The sequence below is a fragment of the Oncorhynchus mykiss genome, chromosome 3 (assembly GCF_057628025.1).
Source record: "Oncorhynchus mykiss isolate SJ-2025 chromosome 3, ASM5762802v1, whole genome shotgun sequence".
NCBI classification, from domain to species: Eukaryota; Metazoa; Chordata; class Actinopteri; order Salmoniformes; family Salmonidae; genus Oncorhynchus; species Oncorhynchus mykiss.
In genome coordinates this window covers 5,698,284-5,717,587 of record NC_143024.1, presented here as the reverse complement: position 1 = coordinate 5,717,587, position 19,304 = coordinate 5,698,284, and positions in this window count along the sequence as shown.

The window sequence follows — 19,304 nt, the reverse complement described above, 5'->3', positions numbered from 1 at the left end:
TGAATATGAGGCTTGGAGGCTGAGTTGTTGTTGGTGGTGGAATGAATATGAGGCTTGGAGGCCGAGTTGTTGTTGGTGGTGGAATGAATATGAGGCTTGGAGGCTGAGTTGTTGTTGGTGGTGGAATTAATATGAGGCTTGGAGGCCGAGTTGTTGTTGGTGGTGGAATGAATATGAGGCTTGGAGGCTGAGTTGTTGTTGGTGGTGGAATGAATATGAGGCTTGGAGGCTGAGTTGTTGTTGGTGGTGGAATGAATATGAGGCTTGGAGGCCGAGTTGTTGTTGGTGGTGGAATTAATATGAGGCTTGGAGGCCGAGTTGTTGTTGGTGGTGGAATGAATATGAGGCTTGGAGGCCGAGTTGGTGGTGGAATGAATATGAGGCTTGGAGGCCGAGTTGTTGTTGGTGGTGGAATTAATATGAGGCTTGGAGGCCGAGTTGGTGGTGGAATGAATATGAGGCTTGGAGGCCGAGTTGTTGTTGGTGGTGGAATTAATATGAGGCTTGGAGGCCGAGTTGCTGTTGGTGGTGGAATGAATATGAGGCTTGGAGGCTGAGTTGTTGTTGGTGGTGGAATGAATATGAGGCTTGGAGGCCGAGTTGTTGTTGGTGGTGGAATTAATATGAGGCTTGGAGGCCGAATTGCTGTTGGTGGTGGAATGAATATGAGGCTTGGAGGCTGAGTTGTTGTTGGTGGTGGAATTAATATGAGGCTTGGAGGCCGAGTTGGTGGTGGAATGAATATGAAGCTTGGAGGCCGAGTTGTTGTTGGTGGAATGAATATGAGGCTTGGAGGCCGAGTTGTTGTTGGTGGAATGAATATGAGCCTTGGAGGCCGAGTTGTTGTTGGTGGAATGAATATGAGGCTTGGAGGCCGAGTTGTTGTTGGTGGAATGAATATGATACTTGGAGGCTGAGTTGTTGTTGGTGGTGGAATGAATATGAGGCTTGGAGGCCGAGTTGTTGTTGGTGGAATGAATATGAGGCTTGGAGGCCGAGTTGTTGTTGGTGGAATGAATATGAGGCTTGGAGGCCGAGTTGTTGTTGGTGGTGGAATTAATATGAGGCTTGGAGGCCGAGTTGTTGTTGGTGGTGGAATTAATATGAGGCTTGGAGGCCGAGTTGTTGTTGGTGGTGGAATTAATATGAGGCTTGGAGGCCGAGTTGTTGTTGGTGGTGGAATGAATATGATACTTGGAGGGCGAGTTGGTGTTGGTGGTGGAATGAATATGATACTTGGAGGCTGAGTTAGTGTTGGTGGTGGAATGAATATGAAGCTTGGAGGCTGAGTTGGTGGTGGAATGAATATGAAGCTTGGAGGCTGAGTTGGTGTTGGTGGTGGAATGAATATGAAGCTTGGAGGCTGAGTTGGTGTTGAAATGAATATGAAGATTGGAGGCTGAGTTGGTGTTGGTGGTGGAATGAATATGAAGCTTGGAGGCTGAGTTGGTGGTGGAATGAATATGAAGCTTGGAGGCTGAGTTGGTGGTAGAATGAATATGAAGCTTGGAGGCTGAGTTGGTGGTGGAATGAATATGAAGATTGGAGGCTGAGTTGGTGGTGGAATGAATATGAAGATTGGAGACTGAGTTGGTGGTGGAATGAATATGAAGCTTGGAGGCTGAGTTGGTGTTGGTGGTGGAATGAATATGAAGCTTGGAGGCTGAGTTGGTGGTGGAATGAATATGAAGCTTGGAGGCTGAGTTGGTGTTGGTGGTGGAATGAATATGAAGCTTGGAGGCTGAGTTGGTGTTGGTGGTGGAATGAATATGCAGCAGTGGAGGCAGCTGGGTATGTCTTCATGGTGGCCCTCGGGTGCGTGGCTTTGTCATGCGATAGGCAACGTGGGTGGCAACGTGGGTGGAGGTGGGTTTGGTTGTGATCCCGACCAGAGAGAAAGAGAAGTAGTTTAGTGGAAGAAAAGGGACACGAGGGAGATAGCAATAACAAGCGACAGAACAGTCATGGCTGGACGGACGCCACAACATGAAGATGGCATTTCTAGAGAAGGCCAGTATGCAGTATGATAGTATGTGACCAGTACACAGTATGGTTAAATTTATCCAACAAACTGATGTAATCTGATACTATGTGTGGCCTGCCATCACATGGACTGTGGCAACCGTGACCCTGGACACCTTTTAATTACTGGTATAATAAAATGTGCAAAGCAGCAATTTTATCAAATGACTCTGTGTTGAAGGCAACTAGTTTAGTGTTGCATTCAAGTCTGGTCCTCTCTCCTAAATTAGAGCTAATTCTCAACACTGTCAATGTAGGACGAACGACTGGAAGTGAAGAGCAGAGAGGGTGACATGCCATTAAGAAAATGATATAGCAACTGAAGATGTGACAGCAAAGAAATTCAATTCAGCCTATTTCAGCTCTCAAGGTTTTCAACTATTGTTCTGATGTTATGTTATGATGAACTGCGTAACTACATGGAGTTCTGGAGAATGTATATCTAATCTCGTCTCAGCAACGTTGGTATTCATGTCACAGCATGTACAACTGCTGTTATTTTATTTTTTATTTCACCTTTATTTATTTAACCAGGTAGGCCAGTTGAGAACAAGTTATCATTTACAATTGCGACCTGGCCAAGATAAAGCAAAAGCAGTGTGACACAAACAACAACAACAGAGTTACACACGGAATAAACAAACGTACAGTCAATAACACAATGGAAAAGTATATATACAGTGTGTGCAAATGGGGTAAGATTAGGGAGGTAAGGAAATAAATAGGCCGTAGTGGTGAAGTAATTACAATTTAGCAATTAAACACTGGAGTGATAGATGTGCAGAAGATGAATGTGCAAGTAGCGATACTTGGGTGCAAAAATAAAATGAAAATAACAATATGGGGATGAGGTAGTTGGATGGGCTATTTAGAGATGGACTATGTACAGGTGCAATGATCTGGCAGCAGAGAACTGGAAGGAAAGGCGGCCAAAGGAGGAATTGTCTTTGGGGGTGACCAGTGAAATATACCTGCTGGAGCGCGTGCTACGGGTGGGTGCAGCTATGGTGACCAGTGAGCTGAGATAAGGCGGGGCTTTACCTAGCAAAGACTTATAGATGACCTGGAGCCAGTGGGTTTGGCGACGAATATGGAGCGAGGGCCAGCCAACGAGAGCATACAGGTCGCAGTGCTGGGTAATATATGGGGCTTTGGTGACAAAACGGATGGAACTGTGAAAGACTGCATCCATTGCTGAGTAGAGTGTTGGAGGCTATTTTGTAAATTACATCGCCAAAGTCAAGGATCGGTAGGATAGTCAGTTTTACAAGGTTATGTTTGGCAGCGTGAGTAAAGGAGGCTTTGTTGCAAAGTAGGAAACCGATTCTAGATTTAATTTTGGATCGGAGATGCTTAATGTGAGTCTGGACGGAAGAGTTTACAGTCTAACCAGACACCTAGGTATTTGTAGTTGTCCACATATTCTAAGTCAGAGCCGTCCAGAGTAGTTATGCTGGACGGGAAGGGCAGGTGCGGGCAGCGATCGGTTGAAGAGCATGCATTTAGTTTTACTTGTATTTAAGAGCAGTTGGAAGCATCAAATATACATCAAAGAGGCATCAAAATTGGAGGCATCAAATGTACTACTGTCTTTAAATCACAGATACTACTGGCTTTATACTACAGATACTACTGGCTTTATATTACAGATACTACTGGGTTTATATTACAGATACTACTGGGTTTATATTACAGATACTACTGGCTTTATATTACAGATACTACTGGCTTTATATTACAGATACTACTGGGTTTATATTATAGATACTACTGGCTTTATATTACAGATGCTACTGGGTTTATATTACATATACTACTGGGTTTATATTACAGATACTACTGGCTTTATATTATAGATACTACTGGCTTTACATTACAGACACTACTGGGTTTATATTACAGATACTACTGGCTTTATATTACATATACTACTGGGTTTATATTACAGATACTATGGGCTTTATATTACAGATACTATTGGCTTTATATTACAGATACTACTGGCTTTATATTACAGATACTACTGGGTATATATTACAGATACTACTGGCTTTATATTACAGATACTACTGGCTTTATATTACAGATACTACTGGCTTTATATTACAGATACTATTGGGTTTATATTACAGATAATACTGGGTTTGTATTACAGACACTACTGGGCTTATATTACAGATACTACTGGCTTTATGTCACAGCAGACACTACTGGCTTTATATCACAGATACTACTGGCATTATGTCACAGATACTACTGGGTTTATATTACAGGTACTATTGGCTTCATATCACAGACACTACTGGCTTCATATCATATATACTACTGGCTTTATGTCATATATACTACTGGCTTTATATCATATATACTACTGGATTTATATCATATATACTAATGGCTTTATGTCATATATACTACTGGCTTTATGTCATATATACTACTGGCTTCATGTCATATATACTACTGGCTTTATGTCATATATACTACTGGCTTTATGTCATATATACTACTGGCTTTATGTCATACATACTACTGGCTTTATGTCATATATACTACGGGCTTCATATCATATATACTACTGGCTTTATGTCATATATACTACTGGCTTTATGTCATATATACTACTGGCTTTATGTCACATATACTACTGGCTTTATGTCATATATACTACTGGCTTCATATCATATATACTACTGGCTTCATGTCATATATACTACTGGCTTTATATCATATATACTACTGGCTTCATGTCATATATACTACTGGCTTTATATCATATATACTACTGGCTTCATGTCATATATACTACTGGCTTTATATCATATATACTACTGGCTTCATGTCATATATACTACTGGCTTTATGTCATATATACTACTGGCTTCATGTCATATATACTACTGGCTTTATGTCATATATACTACTGGCTTTATGTCATATATACTACTGGCTTTATATCATATATACTACTGGCTTCATGTCATATATACTACTGGCTTCATGTCATATATACTACTGGCTTTATGTCATATATACTACTGGCTTTATGTCATATATACTACTGGCTTTATGTCATTTATGTCACTGGTATTCTAAGATGTTTCTGGAGTAAATCCATTTGCCAACCGTCAGAGGTCAATAGATACATTACAGTAACTACCCTCCTTGGCAAAACCCTTAGGAACACACACACACACACACACACACACACACACACACACACACACACACACACACACACACACACACACACACACACACACACACACACACACACACACACACACACACACACACACACACACACACACACACACACACACACACACACACACACACACACACACACACACACACACACACACACACACACACACACACACACACACACCAAGACAACGAGGAAGAGGTTTTCTTTGATCAATGGGCCATTTCTAATTGAAATGAGGTGTGGAATATTTTATTCAGATCTGCCATTGAACAACTACACACACACACACACACACACACACACACACACACACACACACACACACACACACACACACACACACACACACACACACACACACAGCTGTTACACAACAATCTGACAATGGAAACCATGGAAACAAGAAATAAGCTGTACGTTACAAAAACACTATTTATTTTTTTATTACAAGCCAATTAATGGAAAACACCAGGCAAAATGTACAAACATCCATTTTCATCTGAGTAATCATTATCCAACAGGGTTCTGATGTGGTGGTGTGTTTTGTGATTCAGGAATAGGCCTAATGGTTGTTCAGACAAACTGTGCAACTAAACTAAAAAAATACATTTAAAAAAAGTACTCTCACTGTCTACTGCGTTTATTTTCAGCAAACGTAACATGTGTACATATTTGTATGAACAGAGCAAGATTCAACAACTGAGACATAAACTGAACAAGTTCCACAGACATGTGACTGACAGAAATGGAATAATGTGTCTCTGAACAAAGGGGGGGGGTTCAAAATCAAAAGTAACAGTTAGTATCTGGTGTGGCCACCAGCTGCATTAAGTACTGCAGTGCATCTCCTCCTCATGGACTGCACCAGATTTGCCAATTCTTGCTGTGAGATGTTACACCACTCTTCCACCAAGGCACCTGCGAGTTCCCAGATATTTCTGGGGGGAATGGCCCTAGCCCTCACCTTCCGATCCAACAGGTCCCAGACGTGCTCAATGGGATTGAGATCTGGGCTCTTCGCTGGCCATGGCAGAACGTTGACATTCCTGTCTTGCAGGATATCACGCACAGAACGAGCAGTATGGCTGGGTCATGGAGGGTCATGTCAGGATGAGCCTGCAGGAAGGGTCCCACATGAGAGAGGAGGATGTATTTCCTGTAACACACAGCATTGAGATTGCCTGCAATGACAACAAGCTCAGTCCGATGATGCTGTGACACACCGCCCCAGACCGTGACGACCCTCCACCTCCAAATCGATCCCACTCCAGAGTACAGGCCTCGATGTAACGCTCATCCCTATGACGATAAACACGAATCCGACCCTCATCCCTGGTGAGACAAAACCGCGACTCGTCAGCGAAGAGCACTTTTTGCCAGTCCTGTCTGGTCCAGCGACAGTGGGTTTGTGCCCATAGACGACGTTGTTGCCGGTGATGTCTGGTGAGGACCTGCCTTACAACAGGCCTCCAAGCTCTCAATCCAGCCTCTCTCAGCCTATTGCGGACAGTCTGAGCACTGATAGAGGGATTGTGCATCCCTGGTGTAACTCGGGCAGTTGTTGTTGCCATCCTGTACCTGTCCCGCAGGTGTGATGTTCGGATGTACCGATCCTGTGCAGGTGTTGTTACACGTGGTCTGCCACTGCGAGGACGATCAGCTGTCCGTCCTGTCTCTCTGTAACGCTGTCTTAGGCGTCTCACAGTACAGACAATGTAATTTATTGCCCTGGCCACATCTGCAGTCCTCATGCCTCCTTGCAGCATGCCTAAGGCACATTCACGCAGATGAGCAGAGACCCTGGGCATCTTTCTTTTGGTGTTTTCAGAGTCAGTTGAAAGGCCTCTTTAGTGTCCTAAGTTTTCATAAGTGTGATCTTAATTGCCTACCGTCTGTAAGCTGTTAGTGTCTTAACGACCAATCAACAGGTGCATTATGGTCCATTGAACAAGCATGGGAAACAGTGTTTAAACACTTGACAATGAAGATCTGTGAAGTTATTTTGATTTGTACCAACTACCTTTCAAAGAGAGGGTCCTGAAAAAGGGATGTTTCTTTTATATGAACCAAACTCCTGCTAGTGCAGTGTAGCTCTAACTCCTCTATCTTCCCTATCTCCTCTAACCCCTCTATCTCTTCTATCTCCTCTAACCCCTCTATCTCCTCTAACTACTCTAACCCTTCTAACTCCCCTATCTCCTCTAACCCCTCTATCTCTTCTATCTCCTCTATCTCCTCTAACCCCCCTATCTCCTCTAACCCCTCTATCTCCTCTATCTCCTCTAACCCTTCTAACTCCCCTATCTCCTCTAACCCCTCTATCTCCTCTATCTCCTCTAACTCCCCTATCTCCTCTAACTCCCCTATCTCCTCTAACCCCTCTATCTCTTCATTCTCCCATAACTCCTCTAACCCCTCAATCTCCTCTAACCCCTCTATCTCCTCTAACCCCTCTATCTCCTCTAACCCCTCTATCTCCTCTAACCCCTCTATCTCCTCTAACCCCTCAATCTCCTCTAACCCCTCTATCTCCTCTAACCCCTCAATCTCCTCTAACCCCTCTATCTCCTCTAACCCCTCGATCTCCTCTAACTCCTCTATCTCCTCTAACCCCTCTATCTCCTCTAACCCCTCTATCTCTTCTAACCCTGCCTTCTCCTTCTAAAGAGACGTCATCTGCTTGGCTCAGCCTTCTTGTACTACAGAGACATCATCCACTTGGCTCAGCCTTCTCCTTCTATAGAGACATCATCCGCTTGGCTCAGCCTTCTTGCACTACAGAGACGTCAATTGCATGGCTCAGCCTTCTCCTTCTATAGAGACATCATCCGCTTGGCTCAGCCTTCTCTCCGCTAGGAGTTGGATGACTACCATTCCATTGTTAAGGATCTGTCCGTTCGTATTGGTGGCTCGACAATCTACCACTGCCATTGTCTGCTTTGGGTTGTCACTGCCTCCAGACTCCTGCATTGGAATGCCTGCACATAGTGGGGCACTCTCTTCACCAGCAGGGTGTCCATCACCTTCGACCTCTGCGATTGTCTATCCCACCCTGCCTACATCCTGTCTGCCCTGACTCAGGCGGCCCCCTGATGCATCCCCCGCCCTGCCACTGCTTACTGCTCTGCTCCTCTCCCCTCCCCTTTCTTCCTCTGGACAACTCTCAACCTCTGATGCATCCCCCGCCCTGCCACTGCTTACTGCTCGGCTCCTCTCCCCTCCCCTTTCTTCCTCTGGACAACTCTCAACCTCTGATGCAGCTCCTCTCCCCTCCCCTTCCTTCCTCTGGACAACTCTCAACCTTTGTTTCCTCGTAGGTGGTGAGGGGACACCCGTCGTTCCCCATGCTTAAACGACCTGGTTACTTACGATTGCCATCGACACCCATTCAACAGTCCAGTGGTGGCGGCTCACCCCCCTCTCTCTCTCTCACACAGTCTTCCAGTCCAGTGGTGGCGGCTCACCCCCCCCCTCTCTCTCTCTCACAGTCTTCCAGTCCAGTGGCGGCTCACCCCCCCTCTCTCTCTCACAGTCTTCCAGTCCAGTGGTGGCTCACCCCCCCCCCCCTCTCTCTCTCACAGTCTTCCAGTCCAGTGGCAGCTCACCCCCCCCCCCCTCTCTCTCTCACAGTCTTCCAGTCCAGTGGCGGCTCACCCCCCCTCTCTCTCTCTCACAGTCTTCCAGTCCAGTGGCGGCTCACCCCCCCTCTCTCTCTCTCACAGTCTTCCAGTCCAGTGGCGGCTCACCCCCCCCCCTCTCTCTCTCACAGTCTTCCAGTCCAGTGGCGGCTCACCCCCCCTCTCTCAGTCTTCCAGTCCCTGCCTCATTTCACGGACACCATCTACCTCCCTCACCGTATCCTACCCAACCAGACAGAAGAGGATTGGCTCCCCCACTGAACCTGGTTTCCCTCAGGTTTTTAATTTGTCCAGAGGAGTTGACACCATTACTTCTGCTTTCTCTCCTGGGGTCGAAGGTTGGGTCACTCCTTGGGCATCTCGTCCATATACCTGTACTACCTCAAATCAAATACACTTGTATGTGTCACATACACATGGTTAGCAGATGTTATTGGTCACATGGTTAGCAGATGTTATTGGTCACATGGTTAGCAGATGTTATTGGTCACATGGTTAGCAGATGTTATTGGTCACATGGTTAGCAGATGTTATTGGTCACATACACATGGTTAGCAGATGTTATTGGTCACATGGTTAGCAGATGTTATTGGTCACATGGTTAGCAGATGTTATTGGTCACATTGTTAGCAGATGTTATTGGTCACATGGTTAGCAGATGTTATTGGTCACATGGTTAGCAGATGTTATTGGTCACATGGTTAGCAGATGTTATTGCGAGTGTAACAAAATGCTTGCTCTTCTAGTTCTGACAGTGCAGCAACATCAACAAGTAATCTAACAATTTCACAACAACGACCTAATACACACAAATCTAAGTAAAGGGGTGGAATGAGAATATGTAGATATAAATATATGGATGAGCAATGACCGGTGGGCAAGATGCAGAAGATGGTATAAAATACAGTTTCCCATCACCTCAACTATATCGTCAACCATTCAGCATCTGCAGACCAGAACAGAAGATGGTATAAAATACAGTTTCCCATCACCTCAACTATATCGTCAACCATTCAGCACCTGCAGACCAGAACAGCTCACTTCCTTTCCAGGGTCCAACTAACTTGTAGTTCCGTTTTTGGGGAATCTCCATCACCATACCGCAGCAGCCTAACTACCACGGCCTGAAGGTGATGTCTTCCTGAAACTTCCTGAATCCTTCGTCTAGAGCCTTCGGCTTTATCCGGTCCATTCTCATTCTCTAGACGAAGGATTCAGGAGAGGGAATGAAAATGGACCGGATAAAGCCGAGGGCTCTAGACGAAGGATTCAGGAGGGAATGAGAATGGACCGGACGTAGTAGAGGGCTCTAGATGAAGGATTCAGGAGGGAATGAGAATGGACCGGACGTAGTAGAGGGCTCTAGACGAAGGATTCAGGAGGGAATGAGAATGGACCAGACGTAGTAGAGGGCAGTGTGCACATAGCCTGTCTTCTCTTGAGAGCCATGTCTGCCTACGGCGGCCTTTCTCAATAGCAAGGCTATGCTCACTGAGTCTGTACATAGTCAAAGCTTTCCTTAAGTTTGGGTCGGTTACGGTGGTCAGGTATTCTGCCACTGTGTACTCTCTGTTTAGGGCCAAATCGCATTCTAGTTTGCTCTGTTTCTTTGTTAATTCTTTCCAATGTGTCAAGTAATTGTCTTTTTGTTTTCTCATGAGTTGGTTGGGTCTAATTGTGCTGCTGTCCTGATGCTCTGTGGGGTGTGTTTGTGTTTGTGAACAGAGCCCCAGGACCAGCTTGCTTAGGGGACTCTTCGCCAGGTTCATCTCTCTGTAGGTGATGGCTTTGTTATGAATCGCTTCCTTTTAGGTCGTTGTAGAATTTAACAGCTCTTTTCTGGATTTTGATAATTAGTAGGAATCTGCCTAATTCTGCTCTGCATGCATTATTTGGTGTTCTACGTTGTACACAGAGGATATTTTTGCAGAATTCTGTATGCAGAGTCTCAATTTGTTGTTTGTCCCATTTTGTGAAGTCTTGGTTGGTGAGCGGACCCCAGACCTCACAACCATGAAGAGAAATGGGTTCTATGACTGCTTCAAGTATTTTTAGCCAGATCCTAATTGGTATGTTGAAATTTATGTTCCTTTTGATGGCATAGAATGCCCTTCTTGCCTTGTCTCTCAGATCGTTCACAGCTTTGTGGAAGTTACCTGTGGCACTGATGTTTAGGCCAAGGTATGTATAGTTTTTTGTGTGCTCTAGGGCAACAGTGTCTAGATGAAATTTGTATTTGTGGTCCTGGCGATTGGACCTTTTTTGGAACACCATTGTTTTGGTCTTACTGAGATTTACTGTCAGGGCCCAGGTCTGACAGAATCTTTGCAGAAGATCTAGGTGCTGCTGTAGGCCCTCCTTGGTTGGTGACAGAAGCACCAAATCATCAGCAAAAAGTAGACATTTGACTTCGTATTCTAGTAGGGCGAGTCCGGGCGCTGCAGACTTTTCTAGTGCCCGCGCCAATTCGTTGATATATATGTTGAAAAGGGTGGGGCTTAAGCTGCATCCCTGTCTCAACCCACGACCCTGTGTGAAGAAATTTGTGTGTTTTTTGCCAATTTTAACCACACACTTGTTGTTTGTGTACATGGATTTTACAATGTCGTATGTTTTACCCCCAACACCACTTTCCATCAATTTGTATAGCAGACCCTCATGCCAAATTGAGTCAAAGGCTTTTTTGAAATCAATAAATTTGTCTCCACTTTTGTGGATTGGGGTGATCAGTCCTTGCTTCCAAATATTAGGGAAGATGCCAGAGCTAAGGATGATGTTAACCTTTCTGATCTCCCCATCCCGGATCCGGGATCGTGAATACAGACTCAAGCTCATTACCATAACGCAACGTTAACTATTCATGAAAATCGCAAATGAAATTAAATAAATATGCTAGCTCTCAAGCTTAGCCTTTTGTTAACAACACTGTCATCTCAGATTTTCAAAATATGCTTCTCAACCATTGCAAAACAAGCATTTGTGTAACAGTATTGATGGCTAACGTAGCATTTAGCATTAGCATTCAGCTGGCAACATTTACACAAAAAAACAGAAAAGCATTCAAATAAAATCATTTACCTTTGAAGAACTTCAGATGTTTTCAATGAGGAGACTCTCAGATAGCAAATGTTCAGTTTTTCCTGAAAGATTATTTGTTTAGGACAAATCGCTCCGTTTTCTGCGTCACGTTTAGCTATGAAAAAACCCCTGTATCCAGGATTGTGTAAATCTATCAGCAAGCTCATTAGCATAACACAACGTTAACTATTTATGAAAATCGCAAATGAAATGAAATAAATATGCCATCTCTCAAGCTTAGCCTTTTGTAAACAACACTGTCATCTCAGATTTTCAAAATATGCTTCTCAACCATAGGAAAACAATCATTTGTGTAAAAGTAGCTAGCTAGCGTTAGCATTTCGCGTTAGCATTTAGCGTTAGCATTAGCGTTAGCATCCAGCACGCAACATTAACAAAAACATAAAAGCCTTCAAATAAAATCATTTACCTTTGAAGAACTTCTGATGTTTTCAATGAGGATACTCTCAGTTAGATAGCAGATGCTCAGTTTTTCCAAAAAGATTCCTTGTGTATTAGAAATAGCTCCGTTTTATACATCACATTTGGCTACCAAAAAAAATCCCCAAATTCAGTCCTCAAAACGCGAACTTTTTTCCAAATTAACTCCATAATATCGACTGAAAACATGGCAAACGTTGTTTAGAATCAATCATCAAGGTGTTTTTCACATATCTCTTCATTGATACATCGTTCTTGGACACATGCTTTCTCCCCTGAATCAAATGGTAAAGTAGAAGCAGCTGGCAATTGCGCACCGAATTCGACGCAGGACACCAGGCGGACACTTGGAAAATGTAGTCTCTTATGGTCAATCTTCCAATGATATGCCTACAAATACGTCACAATGCTGCTAAGACCTTGGGCGAACGACAGAAAGTGTAGGCTCATTCGTTGCGCAATCACAGCCATATAAGGAGAGAATGGAAAACAGAGCTTCAGAAATTCTGCTAATTCCTGGGTGATGCATCATCTTGGTTTTGCCTGTAGAATGAGTTCTGGGGCACTTACAGACAAAATCTTTGCAGATTCTGAAACTTCAGAGTGTTTTCTTTCCAAAACTGTCAAGAATATGCATAGTCGAGCATCTTTTCGTGACAAAATATCGCGCTTAAAACGGGAACGTTTTTTATCCAAAAATGAAATAGCGCCCCTAGAGCTCTAACAGGTTTTAACTTAAAGAGCTTTAGTAAAGCCAATTGGAATTTGTTGTCTGTATATTTGATCATTTCATTAAGGATACCATCAACACCACAGGCCTTTTTGGGTTGGAGGGTTTTTATTTTGTCCTGTAACTCGTTCAAGGTAATTGGAAAATCCAGTGGGTTCTGGTAGTCTTTAATAGTTGATTCTAAGATTTGTATTTGATCATGTATATGTTTTTGCTCTTTATTCTTTGTTATAGAGCCAAAAAGATTGGAGAAGGGGTTTACCCATACATCTCCATTTTGGATAGATAATTATTTGTGTTGTTGTTTGTTTAGTGCTTTCCAATTTTCCCAGAAGTGGTTAGAGTATATGGAAGCTTCAATTACATTGAGCTGATTTCTGACATGCTGTTCCTGCTTTTTCCGTAGTGTATTTCTGTATTGTTTTAGTGATTCACCATAATGAAGGCGTAGACTCAGGTCTCTATGTTTTTGGTTGGACAGGTTTCTCAATTTCTTTCTTAGATTTTTGCATTCTTCATCAAACCATTTGTCATTGTTGTTCATTTTCTTCGGTTTTCTATTTGAGATTTTTAGATTTGATAGGGAAGCTGAGAGGTCAAATATACTGTTAAGATTTTCTACTGCCAAGTTTACACCTTCACTATTACAGTGGAACGTTTTACCCAGGAAATTGTCTAGAAGGGATTGTTGTTGCCTAATTATTTTTTGGTAGGTTTCCAAACTGCATTCCTTCCATCTATAGCATTTCTTAATGTTACTCAGTTCCTTTGGCTTTGATGCCTCATGATTGAGTATTGCTCTGTTCAAGTAGACTGTGATTTTACTGTGGTCTGATAGGGGTGTCAGTGGGGTCATAGGGGTGTCTCTCTCTCTCTCTCTCTCTCTCTCTCTCTCTCTCTCTCTAACCCATCGATATTGACTACTACCGAAGCAAGACTGTACAATAAAAACTTGTTGAAGTTTCACTGTGTTGTGTAGTTTACCAAATCATTTGTGTGATCTTCTACAGTGTGTGGTTCCAAGGCCTGCTATGATGGCGTTTCAATACTCCAGATATTCTATTCTACTTTCTCTCTTCACTACCTCTCTGTTAGCCTGGGTACCAGTCTGTTTGTCTTCTACCTCTCTGTTACTCTGGGTAACAGTCTGTCTCCTACCTCTCTGTTAGCCTGGGTACCAGTCTGTTTGTCTTCTACCTCTCTGTTACTCTGGGTAACAGTCTGTCTCCTACCTCTCTGTTAGCCTTGGTACCAGTCTGTTTGTCTCCTACCTCTCTGTTGCTCTGGGTACCAGTCTGTTTGTCTCCTACCTCTCTGTTACTCTGGGTAACAGTCTGTTTGTCTCCTACCTCTCTGTTACTCTGGGTAACAGTCTGTCTCCTACCTCTCTGTTACTCTGGGTACCAGTCTGTTTGTCTTCTACCTCTCTGTTACCCTGGGTAACAGTCTGTTTGTCTCCTACCTCTCTGTTACTCTGGGTAACAGTCTGTCTCCTACCTCTCTGTTACTCTGTGTAACAGTCTGTCTGTCTCCTACCTATCTGTTAGCCTGGGTACTAGTCTGTCTCCTACCTCTCTGTTAGCCTGGGTACTAGTCTGTCTCCTACCTCTCTGTTAGCCTGGGTACTAGTCTGTCTCCTACCTCTCTGTTAGCCTGGGTACTAGTTTGTCTCCTACCTCTCTGTTACTCTGGGTAACAGTATGTTTGTCTCCTACCTCTCAGTTAGCCTGGGTACCAGTCTGTTTGTCTCCTACCTCTCTGTCAGCCTGGGTACCGTTCTGTTCGTCTTCTACCTCTCTTTTAGAAATGCTACCTGCTAGACTAAACAGAAAAGCTACCTGATAGTCTAAACAGAAAAGGTACCTGCTAGACTAAACATAAACTAACTGCTAGTCTAAACAGAAGCTAACTGCTAGTCTAAACAGAAGCTAACTGCTAGTCTAAACAGATGCTAACTGCGAGACTAAACAGAAGCTAACTGCTAGTCTAAACAGAAGCTAACTGCTAGTCTAAACAGAAGCTAACTGCTAGTCTAAACAGAAGCGAACTGCTAGACTAAACAGAGAAGCTAACTGCTAGACTAAACAGAAACAAACTGATAGACTAAACAGAAGCTAACTGCTAGTCTAAACAGAAGCTAACTGCTAGTCTAAACAAGAGGCTAACTGCTAGACTAAACAGAAGCGAACTTCTAGACTAAACAGAAGCTAACTGCTAGTCTAAACAGAAGCTAACTGCTAGTCTAAACAAGAGGCTAACTGCTAGACTAAACAGAAAAGCAAATTGCTAGGATGTTATGCAACAGCTTTTGTATGGGTTTGCTGAAATGGTTTTACAAAAACAGATCAAGGTGCCAAATTTTGAGAGTATCTGTTGACAGACAATTGCAAAAAATACTATGTTTATCCACCACCCCAATACATGTCCTTACAAACAAAATGGCAATGACAAAGCTTTATAGTTGACATTTTTTTATATATAAATTAACGATTTATACACTGGAAATAAAGAAAAAAATACAAAACATTTTTGTTTGTTTTTTAAAATCTTACATGACATTTACATATGAAAATGTACACAACATATTTAATAACTTACAAATGCTTCAATTGCATAAAAATATAATCTCTTTACGAAAGGTTTGAATATATATATATACATCTACATTGGCTCTGAATTTGATTTTTATTAGGAGAACTTCTGCTTTATACAGTGAATTGCATTCTAAACTAGCTACTGATTTGTACAGTGAATTGCATTCTAAACTAGCTACTGATTTGTACAGTGAATTGCCTTTTAAAACTAGTTACCAATTTGTACACTGAATTGCATTCTAAACTTGTTTGAAGTCTTCGACTTTAAGACAAAAGTTTCAACATAGACCAGATGTTTTTTTTTCCATTGTTGTCAATAAGAAATGTGAGATTGTGATATGACATATTGATAAAACAAAAGACATTTGCCAAAGAGAATGCCATCAAGTATCAAAACTGTATAAATGTACAAAAAAAAACAACAACAACAACAACCAAATGTTAGTGTAATGACAAGATAAGAGACACATGGCATCTACAGCAGCGAGGCGATACTACGACGTGATCCTCTTTGGCAGACATGCACGAGTACGAGCTGCGTTCAGCACGTCTCTTCAACATGAGGAAGGCCGACAGAAAATACAGTACATCAACGTCCCAGTGTGGCACCCTATTTCCCTACGTAGTGCACTACTTCTGAACAGGGCCCCACAGAGTTCTGGGCAAAAGTAGGGCACTATGTAGGGATTAGGGTGCCATTTGGGAAACATTCTAAATCAACCCCCCTCCACACACTGGTGTGTTACTGATGAAATTATAATTCTGGTTTCTTTAACACTATGCCTATACAATACTTGACAAGGCACTGTCAGGATTTATTTAATGATTTTACAATGTTCCTTATTCCGGTAATGCACGAAACAGGCACGTAAAACGACGAGATATTGACGACAATGGCAACCGATTTCAAACGGCTGCAAAATATATATATATACAGGAATGTGAATGGAGGCCGATGATCCTAGACTCTTAAAGATAAAAAAAAAAGTTGCAATCTAGAATTACAGAAGGGTTCTTTGGCTGTCCCCGTAGGAGAACCCAGTGCAGAAGCCTTCTGGGTAATTTTTTGGGGGGGTTTTCATGTAGAAGAACAGCTGAAGAAGCCCTATGGAGCATTTTCATTCTAAGACTGTACTGTTACAGGAAAAACAAGCACCCATTTATTCCAGTCAACATCCATGGGACAGACACAGAGCAACATCTACAGTATGTGTAATAACTCTCTCAGACTCATTGGCTAGAGGATACACACCTATCTCAACCCCCTCCCCCCCATCCTCCAAAACAAAATAACTCAACTCAGAAAAAAGGATATTCATGTTCTCTCCATCACACAAAGAAAATACTGTACTTTGATGATAACATTTCTCCTTAAATTCTCAGTCAGGGTAGACACATAAGTCCTTCAGTTCTCAGTCAGGGTAGACACATAAGTCCTTCAGATCTCAGTAGACACATAAGTCCTTCAGCTCCCAGTCAGGGTAAACACATAAGTCCTTCAGTTCTCAGTCAGGGTAAACACATAAGTCCTTCAGTTCTCAGTCAGGGTAGACACATGATACATCCTTCAGCTCCCAGTCAGGGTAAACACATGATACATCCTTCAGCTCCCAGTCAGGGTAAACACATGATACATCCTTCAGCTCCCAGTCAGGGTAAACACATAAGTCCTTCAGCTCCCAGTCAGGGTAAACACATAAGTCCTTCAGTTCTCAGTCAGGGTAAACACATTATACATCCTTCAGTTCTCAGTCAGGGTAAACACATGATACATCCTTCAGTTCTCAGTCAGGGTAAACACATGATACATCCTTCAGTTCTCAGTCAGGGTAGACACATAAGTCCTTCAGTTCTCAGTCAGGGTAAACACATTATACATCCTTCAGCTCCCAGTCAGGGTAAACACATAAGTCCTTCAGCTCCCAGTCAGGGTAAACACATTATACATCCTTCAGCTCCCAGTCAGGGTAAACACATAAGTCCTTCAGTTCTCAGTCAGGGTAAACAAATAAGTCCTTCAGTTCTCAGTCAGGGTAAACACATGATACATCCTTCAGCTCCCAGTCAGGGTAAACACATAAGTCCTTCAGTTCTCAGTCAGGGTAAACAAATAAGTCCTTCAGTTCTCAGTCAGGGTAAACACATTATACATCCTTCAGCTCCCAGTCAGGGTAGACACATAAGTCCTTCAGTTCTCAGTCAGGGTAGACACATAAGTCCTTCAGATCTCAGTAGACACATAAGTCCTTCAGCTCCCAGTCAGGGTAAACACATAAGTCCTTCAGTTCTCAGTCAGGGTAAACACATAAGTCCTTCAGTTCTCAGTCAGGGTAGACACATGATACATCCTTCAGCTCCCAGTCAGGGTAAACACATGATACATCCTTCAGCTCCCAGTCAGGGTAAACACATGATACATCCTTCAGCTCCCAGTCAGGGTAGACACATAAGTCCTTCAGTTCTCAGTCAGGGTAAACACATGACACATCCTTCAGTTCTCGGTCAGGGTAAACACATAAGTCCTTCAGTTCTCAGTCAGGGTAAACACATAAGTCCTTCAGCTCTCAGTCAGGGTAAACACATGACACATCCTTCAGCTCTCAGTCAGGGTAAACACATAAGTCCTTCAGCTCTCAGTCAGGGTAAACACACAAGTCCTTCAGTTCTCAGTCAAGGTAGACACATGACACATCCAATCTTAAGTATCATTGGTGTTGAGAGTGCATCCAGTACATTGATATTATATACACTGACAGTATTCAAAGAGCGAGACAGCCTTTCTGGTTTCCCCGTCTCTCTCTCTCTCTCTCTGACATCACACAGTGTGGGTAAAGAACGAGGTTTCCCTGTCTCTCTCTCTCTCTCTGACATCACACAGTGTGGGTAAAGAACGTTGTTTCCCTGTCTCTCTCTCTCTCTCTCTCTCTGACATCACACAGTGTGGGTAAGGAACGAGGTTTCCCTGTCTCTCTCTCTCTCTCTCTGACATCACACAGTGTGGGTAAAGAACGAGGTTTCCCTGTCTCTCTCTCTCTCTCTCTGACATCACACAGTGTGGGTAAGGAACGAGGTTTCCCTGTCTCTCTCTCTGACATCACACAGTGTGGGTAAAGAACGTTGTTTCCCTGTCTCTCTCTCTCTCTCTCTCTGACATCACACAGTGTGGGTAAAGAACGAGGTTTCCCTGTCTCTCTCTCTCTCTCTCTGACATCACACAGTGTGGGTAAGGAACGAGGTTTCCCTGTCTCTCTCTCTCTCTCTGACATCACACAGTGTGGGTAAAGAACGAGGTTTCCCTGTCTCTCTCTCTCTCTCTGACATCACACAGTGTGGGTAAAGAACGTGGTTTCCCTGTCTCTCTCTCTCTCTCTGACATCACACAGTGTGGGTAAAGAACGTGGTTTCCCTGTCTCTCTCTCTCTCTCTCTGACATCACACAGTGTGGGTAAGGAACGAGGTTTCCCTGTCTCTCTCTCTCTCTCTGACATCACACAGTGTGGGTAAAGAACGAGGTTTCCCTGTCTCTCTCTCTCTCTCTGACATCACACAGTGTGGGTAAAGAACGTGGTTTCCCTGTCTCTCTCTCTCTC